Source organism: Myxocyprinus asiaticus, chromosome 39, assembly GCF_019703515.2.
Source record: "Myxocyprinus asiaticus isolate MX2 ecotype Aquarium Trade chromosome 39, UBuf_Myxa_2, whole genome shotgun sequence".
In the NCBI taxonomy this organism is placed as follows: domain Eukaryota; kingdom Metazoa; phylum Chordata; class Actinopteri; order Cypriniformes; family Catostomidae; genus Myxocyprinus; species Myxocyprinus asiaticus.
Genome location: NC_059382.1, coordinates 4,670,008 through 4,687,793, shown reverse-complemented (window position 1 = coordinate 4,687,793; position 17,786 = coordinate 4,670,008). Strand labels below are relative to the sequence as shown.

At 37.5% G+C, this 17,786-nt stretch overlaps 1 long non-coding RNA gene across 1 annotated transcript; it reads left to right on the top strand.

The window, feature by feature from the left end:
* The first annotated feature begins 380 nt into the window (after nt 1-380).
* Nucleotides 381-17,426, top strand: LOC127429915 (uncharacterized). Its single transcript, XR_007895372.1, has 4 exons — nt 381-563; nt 736-849; nt 5,180-5,347; nt 16,668-17,426. It is a non-coding gene; the product is annotated as an uncharacterized LOC127429915 (long non-coding RNA).
* The last annotated feature ends 360 nt before the right edge of the window (nt 17,427-17,786 follow it).

Genomic DNA, 17,786 nt, shown 5'->3' with positions numbered 1-17,786 from the left:
AATTCGTTTACATTAGTGAGTGGAGCATAAACAAACAATGAACAATGATTTTGTAACAGCATTAATTAATCTAGGTTAGTTATTATATCAAGCTACTATGGTTCAGTGTTTGTTGATATTCATATTGCATTAATTAATGTTAATGTCACCGGTCCTACTCGACCCGGCCGAGCGCTAGCATGGAGGCAATAAAAGCAATGGCCTCTAGCCTCAGTCGCTTGTGCATCTCTTAAGGCCAGGAGAGTGAGGTTTACACACTGCACAGCCATCACTTATCAGCTGGCTGCTGTTACATTAACATATACACCTTTTAATGTTAAAATGTTTTAGTATGTAGAAAATAACATTACCCAGTTTAATCAAAATGATCCTATGAAATTGTCTGACAAGCACAATTTTCTTTTCTGCATTGATGTATTTGAACAATGAAGATTTGTTGCATCTGACAGTTTTCATCTGGAGAAATCAGATTCACCTGCCCCTGGTGTTTTGTCCATGAAAAGTGACCGATCAGTGAAAATGCCAATTCTGTTAAAAGATGGAGATTCTTTGTGTCATCAATGGTAAATCAGACCGCTTTTGTGTATGCATATGAACTAGCAGAGTTTCGATTACCATTTAAAATGCAGAAGATTACAATTTAATTATGAATGACAATCAATCTACAGTAAATACAATTTGAATAGAAGTATTGTTGCATATTTTTCAACAACAAAGATTTGTTTTATGTTACAGTTTTCAGCAGGAGAGATCAAAATCACCTGCACCCAGTGTTTTGTCCATGAAAAGTTACTGATCAATGAAAATGCAAATTCATTTAAAAGATGGAGATTCTTCATGTGATCAAAGGTAAATCATACTCTTTTTATGTATCCACATGAACCTGTGCAACTGTGATTACAGTTTAAAATGCAAAAGATTACAGTTTAATTTCAGATGACATGGAAACTAAGTCTGGAAATAATTTAAATGAATGTAATGGTGCATTTTTTTTCAACAATGAAGATTTGTTGTATCTGACAGTTTTCAGTAGGAGAGATCAGATTCACCTGCCCTGAGTTTTTTGTCCATGAAATGTGATCGATCAATAAAAATGCCAATTCAGTTAAAAGATGGAGATTCTTCATGTGATAAAGGGTAAATCATACTCTATTTGTGCGTCCACATAAACTTGTGCAGCTGTAATTACAGTTTAAAATGCAAAAGATTACAGTTTTATTTGGAATGATATGGAAACTAAGTCTGAAAATAATTGCAATGAATGAACTGTTGCATTGTTTTCAATGAAAACGCCAATCCTGTTACATGGTGGAGATTCATCTCATCAAGGTAAATCATACTGCTTTTATCTGTGCATATGCATTACATAACTAGTGTAGCTAGCTATAAACATTGGAATGTAAAAGATTACACAATAAATACGAAGTTGTGTAATGGCAGCCAGCTGGTATGTGATAGCTGTGCTGTAAGTGCAAACCTCACTCCCCTGACCTGCAGAGGTACACTAGCAAATGATGCTGGAGGCTGTAGAATTTAGCCTCCTCGTTAGCGTGCCCACCTCCCATGCTGGCTGACGCTGATTTGAATCCCGCTTGGAGCGGGTCAAGTAGGACCGTTTACAGTGGTGCCCTTGATATGCTCATAAACTCTCAAAATGTGCTACGTTTATGCACAAGGCAGAGGTGGATTTTTAAGAGTTTTGCATAAGTAAAAATGCCCATTAAAGTAATAGAAACAGTTTATTTGTGCAATGATTATGTGTTTTGACCCATTGTGCACGTGTTATGGGTGTCCAAAAAGGTCCAAACTTGATACACAATTCTTCAAATATAGCACTTGACATTTGAAAGGGTTTAACACACACAGTTGGTCAATAAAGTGGGTCTTCACAATCGCCAGAACAATTTTGAGCATGGCCGCTACCAGGTATATGGAGGCAGTGAAATATGGGCATAGCATCCATTTCAGCCCTCATTTTAAAAGATATTACTCTCATTCTGCGGCATCCCTTGGCAGCAATTAATAAAACTATATACAATTGCTCCAATACCGCAAATACAACTCTTCATGAAACAGGGAGGTCATTCGGCTGCTCAATCATGACAAGGTGGGCTCTGCCAAGAAAATTGCATGAAGAGGTGAATTGAAATGTGCATTGATTTGCATTTTTTTCTTATTTTTTGTGTTATGGTTAGTTGACAAAAAATGAATGACAGGTCAAAATGTGAACCCAGGTTCCCAACAATCTAATTGAAAAAAACTGCCACAGGACTATTCAGCCACTAAAGTCAAGTAAAGGAACTCTATATTTATCACTTATTGAAACTGCATTGCTTAAGTAGAATAATAGTCAATTTAAGCTGTGAAATTTCTATACATTTTTATCAAGTTTGATAATGCCGTACAGATTTAGACAGTCAAAAACCAATAAAGATTAACAATGAAGAAAAGGAAAATGACAGAGTGAGGAACACAGGATAAAAAGGGTGAACTCTGAGACAAGCAGGTTATATGAAGTTATAAAATGAGAGTAGAGAGTTGTGAGGTTTTAGTCTGTTTGATGCATTCAGCAGGATAAGATGTTCTTATAGTGTAATCTCTAAAATGGGGGTAGCTAATTTCAAGACTGATATTTACAGTAAAAATTAAGGATATTATTAATATAAAATGTAAATATTTTTTACAGAAAAGATTTACCAACACCTTATGCGGAGTACAAACTCGAATTAAAATCAGACATAAAAAGACATCAGCACATTATTGAAGGATTGGCAAAGCAGGGAAACCCAACACTCCTCAGTAAGATCTACACAGAGCTGTGCATTACAGAGAGTGGAAATGGAGAGATTAACAAAGAACATGAGCTCAAATGCATAGAAAAAAAACATTAAGTGCAGCAACAAAAGTTACACCAATCAAATGCAAGGACATATTTAAACCTTCACCTGCACAAGTCAAATCCATCAGAACTGTGCTGACAAAGGGAGTCGCTGGCATTGGAAAAACAGTCTCTTTGCAGAAGTTTATTCTGGACTGGGCCGAAGGAAAAGCAAATCAGGATGTCCACCTCATATTTCCACTTCCTTTCAGAGAGCTCAATATAATGATTGACAAAAAGTGCAGTTTAATTGATCTTCTTCAAACAAGTCTAGCCCTGATTGAAAACTCCACTGTTGTTTTCATCTTTGATGGTCTGGATGAGTGCCATCTTCCCTTAAATTTTCATAGCAATGTGAGGTTGTGTGGTGTAAGTGAATCCGTCTCAGTGGACGTTCTGCTGACAAACCTTATGAAGGGGAATCTGCTTCCCTCTGCTCTCATCTGGATCACCTCCAGACCAGCAGCAACAGCTGATCTTATCCATATGTTGAGTGGGGAGATCCCTAAGACTCTCACTCAAATGTACACACACTTCCTGATGACACAAATTAGCATCAAAGACAATAAGTATGCTGAGGAAAATGACAAAGACAAAGAGATGATAGTAAAACTAGAGAAGTTGTCATATGAGCAACTTGAAAGAGGCAACGTGATCTTCTATGAGGAAGATCTGAGAGAGTGTGGCATTGATGTGACAAAAGCATCAGTGTACTCAGGATTGTGCACTCAGATCTTCAGAGAGGAGTTTGGCTTGTATCAGGGGAAAGTCTACTGCTTTGTTCATCGGAGCATTCAGGAACATCTCGCAGCTCTATATGTGCACCTCTCCTTCACAAACAACAACAAAAACTTGCTTGACCAACGAGAAGCTGATAAATCCGAAAATACAATGTCGAGCTTACACAAGTGTGCAATCGATAAAGCTTCAAAAAGCAAGTGTGCAAAATTGTCCAATAACTGTGAAAACACACTCTCCTCTCTTCAGGTTGTGCAACTGTAGTGTCACAAAGAAGTTTTAGCAGCACTGACTGAAACTCTGAAATCAAACCCTTCTCACCTGACAGAGCTCGATCTGCTTGAGAATCATCTGGAAGAGTCAGACATGAAAGTGCTCTCTGTGATACAGTACGAGTCATCAAAAAACAGATGAAACAGCAGCAATAGAAATGTGTATAATAAATGTAAAAGTATAATAATTCTTACAAAAGGCATCAATGTTGTAAAAACATTTTTTGTGTGGACAAACAGGCAGTCCTGCCCAAAACTTGTGTCATTGGTTAAGACAATATTGCTGGTTCACGCCGCTCAAACAAACAGATTGCAATTTAGATGGGTGGTGAACAGACTTAGTCAAACTAGTAAAACCAGCTCTTAAACATAGGTTTATTGCAAGATTAACCTTTTTTTTAACAAGATTAACAATGCTTTGCAATGTGCATGAACCATGAAAAGGGTGAGAATTGTTAGTGCAGTACCCTTGAAAAGGATAACAATGCTTTGCGATGCATACGAGTCCTTTAAAAGTCAAGTCATTTTTATTTGTATAGTGCTTTTTACAACACACATCGTTTCAAAGCAGCTTTACAGAAAATCATGCATTAACAAAAAATGAAACTGTAATATATATAAAGTCTTAAAGTGATCATTGTGTAGTTTGATTAAATGTGATTGCAAATTGTGTATAAAAATTAAAGAATTAAATAATAATTGTATTTAGAACCCATGTGAGCAAGCTGAAGGCAACTGTGGCAAGGAACACAAAACTCCATAAGATGTTGGTTAATGGAGAAAAATAACCCTGAGAGAAACCAGGTTCACTGTGGGGGCCAGTTACCCTCTGGCTAACCAGCATGAATATAATGCCAATATAAGTTATTTACGTGCAGTGCAGGTCATGGTTTAAGATTAGTAAACTAAGTAAGTGTTAAGGTCCAATGTTTAAAAAAAGATTTTTTATGAACTGTAAGATTAATGACCAATGTCTTTGAAGTCCATCCTAGATTAACTGCAGAAGTTCACTTAGGGAGACTATTCCATAGTTTAGGAGCCAAATAGGAAAATAATCTACCTCCTTTTGTGGATTTTGATATTCTAGGAACTATTAAAAAGCCAGAATTTTGTGATCGTTATGAACGTGATGGAATATAGCATGTCAAAAGGTCACTTAAGTACTGTGGAGCTAGACAATTCAAATCTGTGTATGTAGTTTACTGAATTTTAAAATTAATACAAAATTTAACAGGTAGCCAATGTACTGATGATAAAATGGGGCTAATATGATAATATTTCTTGGTTCTAGTTAGGGGATCATAGACGTGTCCCCACGGGACGCCGGGAATGCGGAGGGGCGTTCTGTCCACTGGGGGTCGGAGGTCTGACTCCGGTCTGCCCGGGGAGGAGCGGCTGCAGTCTGCCTGAGAGAGTGAAGTAGTGATCGAGGACCACACGACGGTGCATCAAGGAACCGGTGAGTTTCTTTTTCTCTCTCTCCTCTCTCTCTCTCTGTCGCTCCGTGTTGGCCTTTCCCTCGCCATTTTGTTTTGTTGTTTTTCCCCTCCTGTCTCCTCCCAGGTCGAGGAAGGTGGGGATGACCTGCCGGCAGTCGGGGCGTAAGGCACGCCCCCCCTGGAGAGGAAGGGTGGGGGATGTACGTCATGCCGGGGGCTCCCCGGCCTGAGGCAACGCCGGGAGGAGTGTAGAACCGAGGAGGGCGGGGCCGGGCTGGAATGAGACACACCCGGTCCCCAATCAGCCTGATGGGGCGCGCGAGGGATAAAGGCGGCCGGGGACGACAGTTCGAGAGAGAGAGAATTGCAGGCAGCTATACTGTGTGTTTTCAGTTGTGTGTTTTGGTTGTGTTTTTTGGTTAATAAATTGTTATTTAAGTTGTCAAGCCGGTTCTCGCCACTGAACCCCCTTTACATCAACATAAATGGTAGATTTGAAATCGGTCTGTAATTAGCCAAATCTCCAGTATCAAGTTGTGGCTTCTTAATAAGCGGTTTGATAACTGCCATTTTAAAGTTTCTTGGGACATGTCCTAAGGATAGTGAGGAGTTAGTAATATTAAAAAGAGTTTCTGAGATTACAGGGAATACCTCTTTTAAGAGCTTAGATGGTATTGGATCTAACATTCATGTTGTGGCTTTTGATTTTTTGATAAGTTTTGTTAGCTCCATGACCTATGACAGCAAAGGACTGAAGTTGCTTGTGAGGAAAATTATGAGGTTCTGTGACTTATGAGATTGCATAGTTCCAATTTTAGTTCTGATTATTTCAATTTTATCAGTAATGAAATTCATGAAGTCATTACTATTGTGCTGCGATGGAATATCCGGTTCAGTCAATGCTTTTTTCCTAACCAATTTAGCCACAGCACTGAATAAACACCTAGGATTGTTGTGGTTATTTTCTATGAGTTTGCTAAAATATACTGAACTGGCAGCTTTTAGTGCCTGTCTGTAGCTACAGACACTATCCTTCCATGCACTGCAAAATACTTCTAATTTTGTATTCTTCCACTTGTGCTCCATTTTCTGAGCTGCTCTCTTGAGCATTTTTTCTTGAATGAAGTGGGGCAATGCTATCAAGAGTGCTAGACAAGACTGTATTTATATTTTCTGTTATTACACCAAATTATTCTAGACTTTTTGGCTTACTGAGTATGTGAGACAATTCTGGAAGATTATTAGTGAAGCTATCTTTAGTGGCCAAAAGAATAGTTCTACCTGAATGATAGTGTGGTGTTGATTGAGTGACATTAGCTGATCGCAGCAAACAAGAGACGAGGTAATGATCTGAGATGTCGTCGCTCTGCAGTAGAATTTCTATAGTATCAACATAAATTAAATCTAGCGTATGATTATGGTGATGCGTTGGTCCTGTCACAGTTTGTCTGACCCAAGAGAGTTGAGAATATCAATAAATGCTAATCCCAATGTGTGATTTTCATTATCTATGTGAATGTTGAAGTCACCAATAATTAAAGCTCTATCTACATTTACTGCTAGATCTGATAGAAAATTAGCAAATTCACCAAGGAAATCTGAGTATGGCCCGGGTGATCTATATACTGTAGCAAGGGCAAAAGACAACAGAGATTTTTTTATTCATTATTAATTTATTTAATCTGACAGTGTCACATTAAGCATTATTAGTTCAAAAGACTTAAACTTATATCCTGTCCTCTGAGTAACACCAAAAACTTCACTGTAAATTTTAGCAACACCTCCTCCTCGACCCTTCATACGAGGCTCATGTTTATAACAATAACCTGAGGGAGTAGATTCATTTAAACTAATATATTCATCAAGTTTAAGCCAGGTTTCGGTCAAACAGAGTGCATCCAAACTATAATCTGTAATAATTTAATTTACAATTAGTGTTTACAATTAGAGAGAGATTGTTTAGTAGCCCTACCTTTAAATTATGTTTATCTTAAATTGTTTTGTTTTTTTGTCAAGTTTGACCTTAACCACATTTTTTCTAAATGATTTAGTGAGTGGTTTGTGTTTGGTAGTTCGGGGAACAGACACAGTCTCTATATGATATCTAGGTGATACAGTCTCTATGTGTTGTAGTTTATGTGACCTGTGTGCCATCTCAAGGCAGCTAGCAGATGTTTGGATTAACTAGTTTGTCTGCTTCCTGACCTGGACCCCAGTCAGTCAGATACTATCACTATTAAGAATATGAGCCAAATTACTAGAGAGGAGTGCGGAACCTTCTCTCTTTAGCAGGTCAGTTCTACCCCAACAACTCTTCCAATTGTCTATAAATCCTATGCTATTCTCCGGACATCACTCAGACATCCAGCCGCTCAGTGACACTAATCTATTATAAACCTCATCACCACGATGAGCAGGGAGGGGGCCAGAGTATATTAGTGTCTGACATTGTTTTTGCAAGTTCACGCACTTCGTTAACATTTACTGGCAAAGCCAGACATCATTAGTGCCGACATGAATAACAATTTTAGAAAATTAGTTTTTAGAATTTTAGAACATTTTAGCATTAGCCAGCACTTGTAAATTTGATCTGATGTCAGATGCTCTGGCACCCGAAATGCATTTAACAATAGTGGCTGGAGTCTCTATTTCCACATTCCTTACAACAGAATCACCAATTATTAGGGCTCTTACAACATGATTCTCAGTGGGTGCATCACTGACTGGGGAGAATCGATTGGAAACCCTAACAGGAATGGGAGCTGAGAGAGTATGCCGCTGAGACATCACACAAACACCCTGCTGCGGGGCTCTTCAGCTGGAACCAAAGTGTGTGTGTTGCTCGCTGTTCTATCCTAAACAGTATCTAGCAGCTTCTCTTTCTCACTGACCTCCACTAGTGTTCAGATGCATGTCTCTAATTCATTAACTTTCTCTGTCAGCCTGACTAATTCATAACGGCATACAATGCAGGAAGAAATAACATGAGCGGATGCCATGACTTACCACAATTGTTTGTTGTTGTTATGGTTGTTCTTGAGCAGCGAGGGTTTGAGATCGATGTGGTTCCTGATCAGTAGATGTTTGAAATTGATGAAATAATCTGTGTAAAACACAGGAGATGAAAGGAATGCACGCAGTCGAGACACGAGATGTAGACAAGCGAAAAAAAAAAAGAGAAAATGGGTGCACCCGGTAAAATAGTTGAAAGAGTAGAAAAGCGGAAAAAACCAAAGCACATGGTAAAATGGCAAAGGGTAAAACGATGAGCATATAAGAATAAGCAATGCTAAGCAGGCTAGCAAGCTACAAACACACGTGCAGTGTTCCAGCAGCAACTGGAATGGGAAGTCAACCTAAGTAAGCCGTATTACGCAGTAAGCATAAAAGGTGAAGCATTGTTGGTGCAATACCTTTGAAAATGATAACAATGCTTGTGATCCGTATGAACCCTGAATAGATTGAACATTGTTTGTGCAATACTGTGAATCCCTGAAAGATAAACAACTTCTCAAGACCAACATAAAAGTTAATTGCATGAAACTTTCTATGACGTTTCAGGCAAAGTAGCATAATCTTGAAATGTCATAGTAGGTTATAACAAGAAGAGGAGAAAAATTATTTAAAATGGTCGGTTTTAAAATTGTGGCATCCTACAAGATATTTTACAGAAAATTTTTGCAAAACATTGGTTTGTTCACAAATGAAGACAAAAATCAAGGTGCAGTGCTGTGGAAAAAGATTTGCCCCCATCCTGATTTCTTCTGTTTTTGTGTATTTTTCATACTAAATTGATTTAGATCTTCAAATGAGATAACATAAAACAAAGGCAACCAGAGTAAACACAAAATTCAGTTTTCAAATATATTTATATTTTTTATTGAACCAAAAAAGTTATCCAGCACCTGTATCACCCATGTGAAAAACTAACTACCCCCTTAAACTTAATAGCTGGTTGTGCCACCTTTAGCAGCAACAACTGCAACCAAACGCTTCCGATATCTGTAGATCAGTCTTTCACAATGCTGTGGTGGAATTTTGGCCCTCTCTTCTTTGCGGAACTGAATTAGTTCAGCCACATTGGAGGGTTTTCAAGCATGAACTGCCCGTTTAAGGTCCTGCCACAGCATCTCAATTGGGTTCAAGTCAGGACTTTGTCTAGGCCACTCCAAAACTTTAATTTGACTTCTTTTGAGCCATTCAGAGGTGGACTTACTCCTATGATTTGGATAATTGTCTCTTTGCTGCATAATCCAGTTACGCTTGAGCTTCAACTCATGGAATGATGACTGGACGTTCTCCTATAGGATTTTCTGGTAGAGAGCAGAATTCATGTTTCCCTCAATTACTGCAAGTCACCCTGGCCCTGAAGCAGAAAAGCATACCCACACCATCACACTACCACCCCCATGCTTGACCGTAGGTATGATGTTCTTTTTGTGGAATTCTGTGTTTGATTTACACCAGATGTAACATGACCCCTGTCTTCCAAACTGTTCCACTTTCAACTCATCAGTCCACAGAACATTCTCCCAAAAGGTTAGAGGATCATCAAGGTGTGTTTTCGAAAAATTCAGACAAGCTTTAATCTTCTTCTGGGTTAGCAGTGGTTTTCGCCTCGCCTCTGATAGTGGCGTCATGAACAGTGACCTTTATTGATGCGAGAGAGGCCTGCAGTTCCTTGGATGTTGTCTTTGGCTTTTTTGTGACTTCCTGGATGAATTGTTGCTGTTCTCCTGGAAAAAGTTTGGAAGGACGGTCACTTCTGGGAAGGTTCACTACTCTGCCAAGTGTTCTCTATTTGGAGATAATGGCTTTCACTGATGTATTTCAATCACTTAATCCTCATCATTTCTGGAATTTCTTTTGACCTTGGAATAATGTGCTACTGGGTGAGACATTTTAGCCAACTTCATGCTGCTGAAAAAGTTCTATTTAGGTGTTGATTTGATTGAACAGGTCTGGCAGTAATCAGGCCTGTGTGTGTCTAGTCCAGCTGAACCCCGTTATGAATGCAGTTTTATAGATTTGGGGATTTAGTAACATAGGGCAAATACTTTTTCACACAGGCACAGTTGGTATTGGATAACTTTTTTGCTTCAATAAATAACATTATCATTTAAAAACTGTATTTTGCAGTTACTCAGATTGCCTTTGCTTTTGCCTTGAATTTTTGAAACAATTTAGTATGAGATATACACAAAAACAGAAGAAATCAGGATGGGGGCAAATACTTTTCCACAGCACTGTAGTTGAGACCAGGGCAAGTTGTCTCAGGGGGAAGTTGTTACCAGGGCTCATTTAGGGCTGTGATTGATGTTCAATAATCTATATTGCCAAATAATGTTGCACACTTTTGTATTGTAGCCTATCTATCATAGTACCGTTTAAAAATAATCATAATTTAGATCACTGCAAATCACTGCTTGTTGATCAAACATCTTCATCATTAAATGTCTAAAACATATTTTGTTTCAGCCAGAAATGTGCCCCTTCAATATCTCCCTTAAACCCATCAAGATTCAACTGCTGTACTTGCTAGACAAAAGTTTTGTTTTCACTGGCCCAAAATGTCTGCAAATTAAATAAATGAATCACAGATATCATCATAGGATATTACCTTTGATCCAGTGGTGGTGATTCATTTTTTAGACGAACTGGCATCTGGATTGATCGGTCACTCTTCATAGACAAAATACTGGGGACAGACGAGTCTGACCTCTCTTGCTGTAAACTATCAACAAAATAAGGGCCATATTCTGACCCTTTAAATACTGAATATAATCCAACATTTTTTATATTAAAATAAGCTTTAAAATTGGGCTCTATTTTCGTGAGCGCGCAAAGCGCAGCGCTACGCGCTACGACAGTGTGCAACATCTTGTCCAATTTTCGTGAGAGCGCTAATTGTAAGTGCAATTTTTGCACCAGCGCAAAGCGCAAATGGGTGTGGGTGGGATTGTTTGCGCTATTGTGGGTGTAGGTGTGCAAACTTTGGGTGTGTTGTATGTAAATGAAGTGGCACAAAGCGCAACTGGCTATTTTCCTGAGAAATAGGCGCTAAGACATTTCAATACCACCTCTTAACTCAGCGCAAAGTTCAAATTCAGTTCCTGCATTTGCGGTTTGGAAATTCCACCAGCAGGTGGTAATAAAGTTCATGTCCAAATTCTGCAAGTACAGAACATCAAATAGTGTAATGTCCCTGACAATTGCATTTTTTCAGGGGTAATCACTTGAGATTTGTATTAAACTTCCAAGAGATCATGGTTTCTTTTTTCCAATTATTTTTTATATTTATTCTTATGTTTATATGGATTATTATTATTGTATATTTACAATTGTATTTATGATATAATTTGTAGCCTACTAGTAATTTTCCACCTGTTGTTGAGATTGATTTTTAAGTCACTGCAAAAGGGGCCGTTGGAAGAAGGAGAGACTAAAATGTTTGGATTGGGTATGATTTTTGTAGGGTACAATGGGGCTAAAGGCTCTGAAGTGTAAAAGTCTCCACTGATTTTCTCTCAAAAATAAATAAAAACGTGTGTACAGATGAGGCGAGAGAGCAGAATATAAGTGCAGCAATCCTTTACTTCACAGTGACAAGAAGGCAAGGATACATAGAAGATGATGACTAAAGGTTACAAATCTAGATAGTCGTTTGGTTAACATAAACTATGTAACAACAAACAACGAAAAAGAACTGACAATGATGGAACTATACTAAAGGGTAGTTATACACAAGAACAGGTGAGAATGATGGGGAACAGATGGCAGTGATGAGGGCAGTGCATTCTGGGAAACGTAGTCTGGGGGAAACAGAAGACAGAGGACGAAAACCACTTCAAAATAAGAGTTCTTGGAAACACGGTGACTGTGACTGTGAGCATGTGGTGTCTAAAGGTAGATTTTGAGGCAATTTGATCTATTTTTTATATATTTTTTTTAAAATGTTGCAAATATATGTAGCTAATGAAAATCCCTGAAATTAACACATTTCTTATTAGAAAAAATACTTATTTATCATTTTCAGTTTTGTTTAAGGTTTAAGCTCACATTTTTCAATAACTGTCTAATAAGTGAAAGGATAACATTTGGGGTAATAAGCCCCTCTGTTGCAGGGGCTAAAGGCCCCTATGAAACACATTGTTTTTTTTTTTAAAGTGGGGAGAATAGATTTGCTATGAAAAATGTTCAAAGTGGGCTCACATTGACTCATCCAATCATAGCAGAGATTAGTTTGTTTATAGAATAGAGATGTTATGTAATGCCAAATGTGTTTGAAATTAACAGGAAATGGTTTACTTTTTCTGAAGTTTGAGTAAGCATCATCTTAATTTGTTACTCAAAAAAGTATCTTGGTGTCTCAAAATTATTTGCATAAGTTGACAAATTGTGCCCTATATCTATTGCCCCAGTATCTACACGATATCACTTTAAAGCCCCTAGGGGACTTTTACTCAAAGTGAGGGAGCTTTTTAAAAGGCTCCCTCACCACCTTTATTAAAAACTGAATTTTAATCTAAACAACCTTCCGTTATTATTTATTTTCTCTCAAATTATGTTGCTCTATCAATATTCAATAAAAATAAAAAACATTTTTTGATCTTGATACATTTTGTGACCAGGAAAAAGCAAAATTTCCTTAAGGGGTGCCTTTAGCCCCATTGTACACTACCACTTTGTTATTTTGATTATATGTTAGTTTTGTTTCAAGTGTAATTTGAATTTAGAAATTTATTTGGCTTACTTTTTCTGTGTTTGAATACATTAATAAAAAAATTTTTTTTTTTAATCAAAATCGACTGGTAGAAGTGACGTGCATGCCGATACAATCACTGTTAATACTAGCCATGATTTGTGTGTCAGTAGATGAAAATGATTAATAATATTTACATTCCCTATCATTTAACTGAGCATACATCCAAATTCAGAAGAGAATCACATTTTCTTTGCATATAAAAGGAGCATACTCGCTCAGCTCCTATACCTGTTAGGGTTTCCAATCGATTCTCCCCACTCAGTGATGCACCCACTGAGAATCATGTTGAAAGAGCCCTATTAATCGGTGATTCTTTTGTAAGGAACGTGGTAATAGAGACTCCAGCCACTATTGTTAAATCCATTTCGGGTGCCAGAGAGTCTGACATCAGATTAGTGCTGGCTAATGCTAAACCTAGATTTTCTAATATTATTATTCATGTCGGCACTAATGATGTCCGGCGTCACCAGTCGGAGATCACTAGAGATAATGTTAAAGACATGTGTGAATTGCAAAAAGGATGTCAGACACTGTAATATGCTCTGGCCCCCTCCCTGCTCATCATGGTTACGAGATTTATAGTAGATTAGTGTAACTGAATGGCTAGATGTCTGAGTGGTGTCTGGAGAATAGCATAGGATTTATAGACAATTGGATGAGTTTTTGGGGTAGACCTGACCTGCTAAAGAGAGAATGACTCCATCCATCCAGGCAAGGTGCCGCTCTCCTCTCTAGTAATTTGGCTCATTTAACTAACTGGGGCCCAGGTCAGGAAGCAGACAAAATGGTAAATCCGAACATCTGCTAGCTTCCTTGAGACATCACACAGATCACTTAAACTACAACACATAGATCTACTCACCTAGATATCACCTAGGTGTCTGTTCCCCGAACTACGAAACACAAAACTTTCACTAAATCATTTAGAATTTTTTTTATTAAGTTCAAATTTGAACTAAGCAAAAAATAAATAAATAAATAAAAATAATAATTTTAAAGATAAACATCATGTGAAGGTAGGGCTACTAAACATTAGATCTCTTTCTACCAAAGCACTAATTGTAAATGAAATTATTACAGTTCATAGTTTGGATGTGCTCTGTTTGACTGAAACCTGGCTTAAACCGGATGAATATATAAGTTTAAATGAATCTACTCCCTCAGGTTATTGTTATAAACATGAGCCTTATCTGAAGGGTCGAGGAGGAGGTGTTGCTACAATTTACAGTGAAGTTTTTGGTGTTACTCAGAGGACAGGATATAAGTTTAAGTCTTTTGAACTAATAATGCTTTATATGACAACTTCAGATATAAATAAAAAACTCTATTGTCTTTTTCCCTTGCTACAGTATATAGATCACCCAGGCCTTATTCTGATTTCCTTGGTGAATTTGCTAATTTTTTATCAGCTCTTGTAGTTACTGTAGGTAGAGCTTTAATTATTGTTGATTTCAACATTCACATAGATTATGAAAATGACACATTGGGATTAGCATTTATCGATATTCTCAACTCTCTTGGAGTCAGACAAAATGTGACAGGACCAACTCATCACCATAATCATACGCTAGATTTAATTCTGTCATATGGAGTTGATGTTGATACTATAGAAATTCTACCGCAGAGCGATGACCTCTCAGATTATTACCTCGTCTTTTGTATGCTACGATCAGTTAATGTTACTCAATCTACACCACACTATCATTCAGGTAGAACTATTCTTTTGACCACCAAAGATAGCTTCACTAATAATCTTCTAGATCTATCTCATACACTCATTAAGCCCCAAAGCCTAGAAGAACTTGATGAAATAACATAAAATATCAATACACTCTCTAGCACTCTTGATAGTGTCGCCCCCCCTTCGATTAAAGAAAATTAAAGAAAAAAGCCCTGCACCATGGCACAATGATCACACTCATGCTCTCAAGAGAGCAGCTTGGAAAATGGAGTGCAAGTGGAAGAATACAAAATTAGAGGTATTTCGCGGTGCATGGAAGGATAGTGTCTGTAGCAACAGACAGGCAATAAAAGCTGCCAGGTCAGCATATTTTAGCAAACTCATAGAAAATAACCACAACAATCCTAGGTGTTTATTCAGTACTGTGGCTAAATTGGTTAGGAATAAAGCCTCAACTGAACCAGATATTCCTTCGCCACACAAGAGTAATGACTTAATGAATTTCTTTACTGATAAAATTTAAATAATCAGAAATAAAATTATGCAATCATCTGTCACAGTACCTCAGAAAACAGTGTCTCATAATTTTCCTCATGTGCAACTTCAATCCTTTACTGTCATAAGTCATGAAGAGCTAACAAAACTTATCAAAAGATCAAAAGCCACAACATGTATGTTAGATCCAATACCATCTAAGCTCTTAAAAGAGGTACTCCCTGTAATCTCAGAAACTTTTCTTAATATTATTAACTCCTTGCTATCCTTAGGACATGTCCCAAGAAACCTTAAAATGGCAGTTATCAAACCGCTTATTAAGAAGCCACAACTTGATCCTGGAGAACTTGCTAATTATAGACCGATTTCAAATCTCCCGTTTATGTCGAAAATACTAGAAAATGTAGTATCCTCCCAATTATGTTCATTTCTACAGAAAAATAGTATTCCTGACGAAATATCACAATTCTCCAAATTAGCAGAGTGTATCAATGAAATAAAAGATTGGATGGCAAGAAATTTCCTTCTACTCAATTCTGACAAAACAGAGGTACTAATTATTGGACCAAAAACCTCTAAAATCAAGCCACTAAAATATAATTTGACTCTCAATGAATGTACTCTTACTTCGTCTTCAGCAGCGAAGAGCTTAGGTGTTATATTTGATACCAATCTGTCCTTTGAAAATCAAATTCCTAATGTTTGTAGAACAGCATTCTTCCACCTTAGAAATATTGCTAAATTACGAGACATGATCTCAGTTGCTGATGCCAATAAACTAATTCATGCACTCATATCCTCAAGACTAGATTATTGTAATGCATTACTTGGAGGATGTCCAGCAAGTTCAATAAATAAACTTCAATTGGTTCAAAATGCAGCAGCCAGAGTGCTGACTAGAACCAAGAAATATGATCATATTAGCCCCATTTTATCGTCGTTACATTGGCTATCTGTTAAATTTCATATTCATTTTAAAATTCTGTTAACTACGTACAAAGCTTTGAAAGGTCTAGCTCCACAGTACTTAAGTGACCTTCTACCATGCTATATTCCATCACGTTAATTACAATCGCAAAATTCTGGCCCGTTAATAGTTCCTAGAATATCAAAATCTACAAAAGGAGGTAGATCCTTGTCATATTTGGCTCCTAAACTATGGAATAGTCTCCCTAACTCTCTTCAAGATGCAGACACACTCACTCAGTTTAAGCCTAGACTAAAGACTCATCTATTTAGCCAGGCAAACACCTAATTTAACCTTCAACTCACATTTAGGTTGCTTTAGTTACATCTGCCGGAACCAGAAATCAGAAAATCTGCAATAAATTGAATGTTATCTATGCTAATATTATTCTATTTGTTTCCCTGTCTCAACCTCGGGACTCCGATCCTGAAGTCACCAGAACCGGCTGGATCCAGCTCCATTCCTGCTTTGTGTTGGACTCCACTGCTGCATGTCTCTGAGTGATGATGACTAATAGCAGCTGGTGCCAGCCAAACATCACTTCAGTCTATTACGTTGGACTTCAGAGGATGAACTGATGACAACTTCAACCATAAGACATGGACATATGCCATTGCCTGAACCTTGGATTTAGGATAGACCTCACCGAAATTACCGGCCGGATGAACTGCGATGCACCTCACAGATCACTGCCAGCATCACCTCAGTCTAATGATGGACTACACTCTTATAATGGAATACATAGACGATCAATTAATTGCCAACAAAAGCCTTCATCAGCCAGCTAACAAGGACAATTGCCTCTATGTGAACTTCTGCAGTTAATCCAGGATGGACTTCAAAGACATTAGTCATTAATCAGTTCATACAAAATCTTTGTTTAAACACTGTCTCTTAACACTTACTTAGTTTGATAATTTTAAACCATGACTTGCAATATACATAAGTAATATTGGCATTATATTCATGATGTTAGCCAGAGGGGAACTGGCCCCCACAGTGAGTCTGGTTTCTCCCAAGTTTATTTTTCTCCATTAACCAACATCTTATGGAGTTTTGTGTTCCTTGCCACAGTCGCCTTCGGCTTTCTCACTGGGTTTCTAAATACAATTATTATTTAATTATTTTTAAATACAATTCACAATCATATTTTATCAAACTACACAGTGATGACTCTAAGACATTATAGATATTACAGTTTCATTTTCTGTTAATGCATAATTTTCTGTAAAGCTGTTTTGAAACGATGTGTGTTGTGAAAGGTGCTATACAAATAAAAATGACTTGACTTTAAGCTCATTTAAAAACAAAACTTCTTTACTAGACATTACTAGAACTCTTAAATCTACTTTAATTGATTGGACATTTTGGCTTTGTACATTTGACATCTGATGCTACTGTATAATCTTACACAAGAATTTCTCATGTTCAGAACATTTGGACTTTCTTTCAATAGGGTGTCATGTTGCAAAATCAAAACAGAGGGCTTTGAATCTCTGGCTTCAGCTCTGAAGTCAAACTTCTCTCACCGGAGAGAGCTGGATCTGAGCA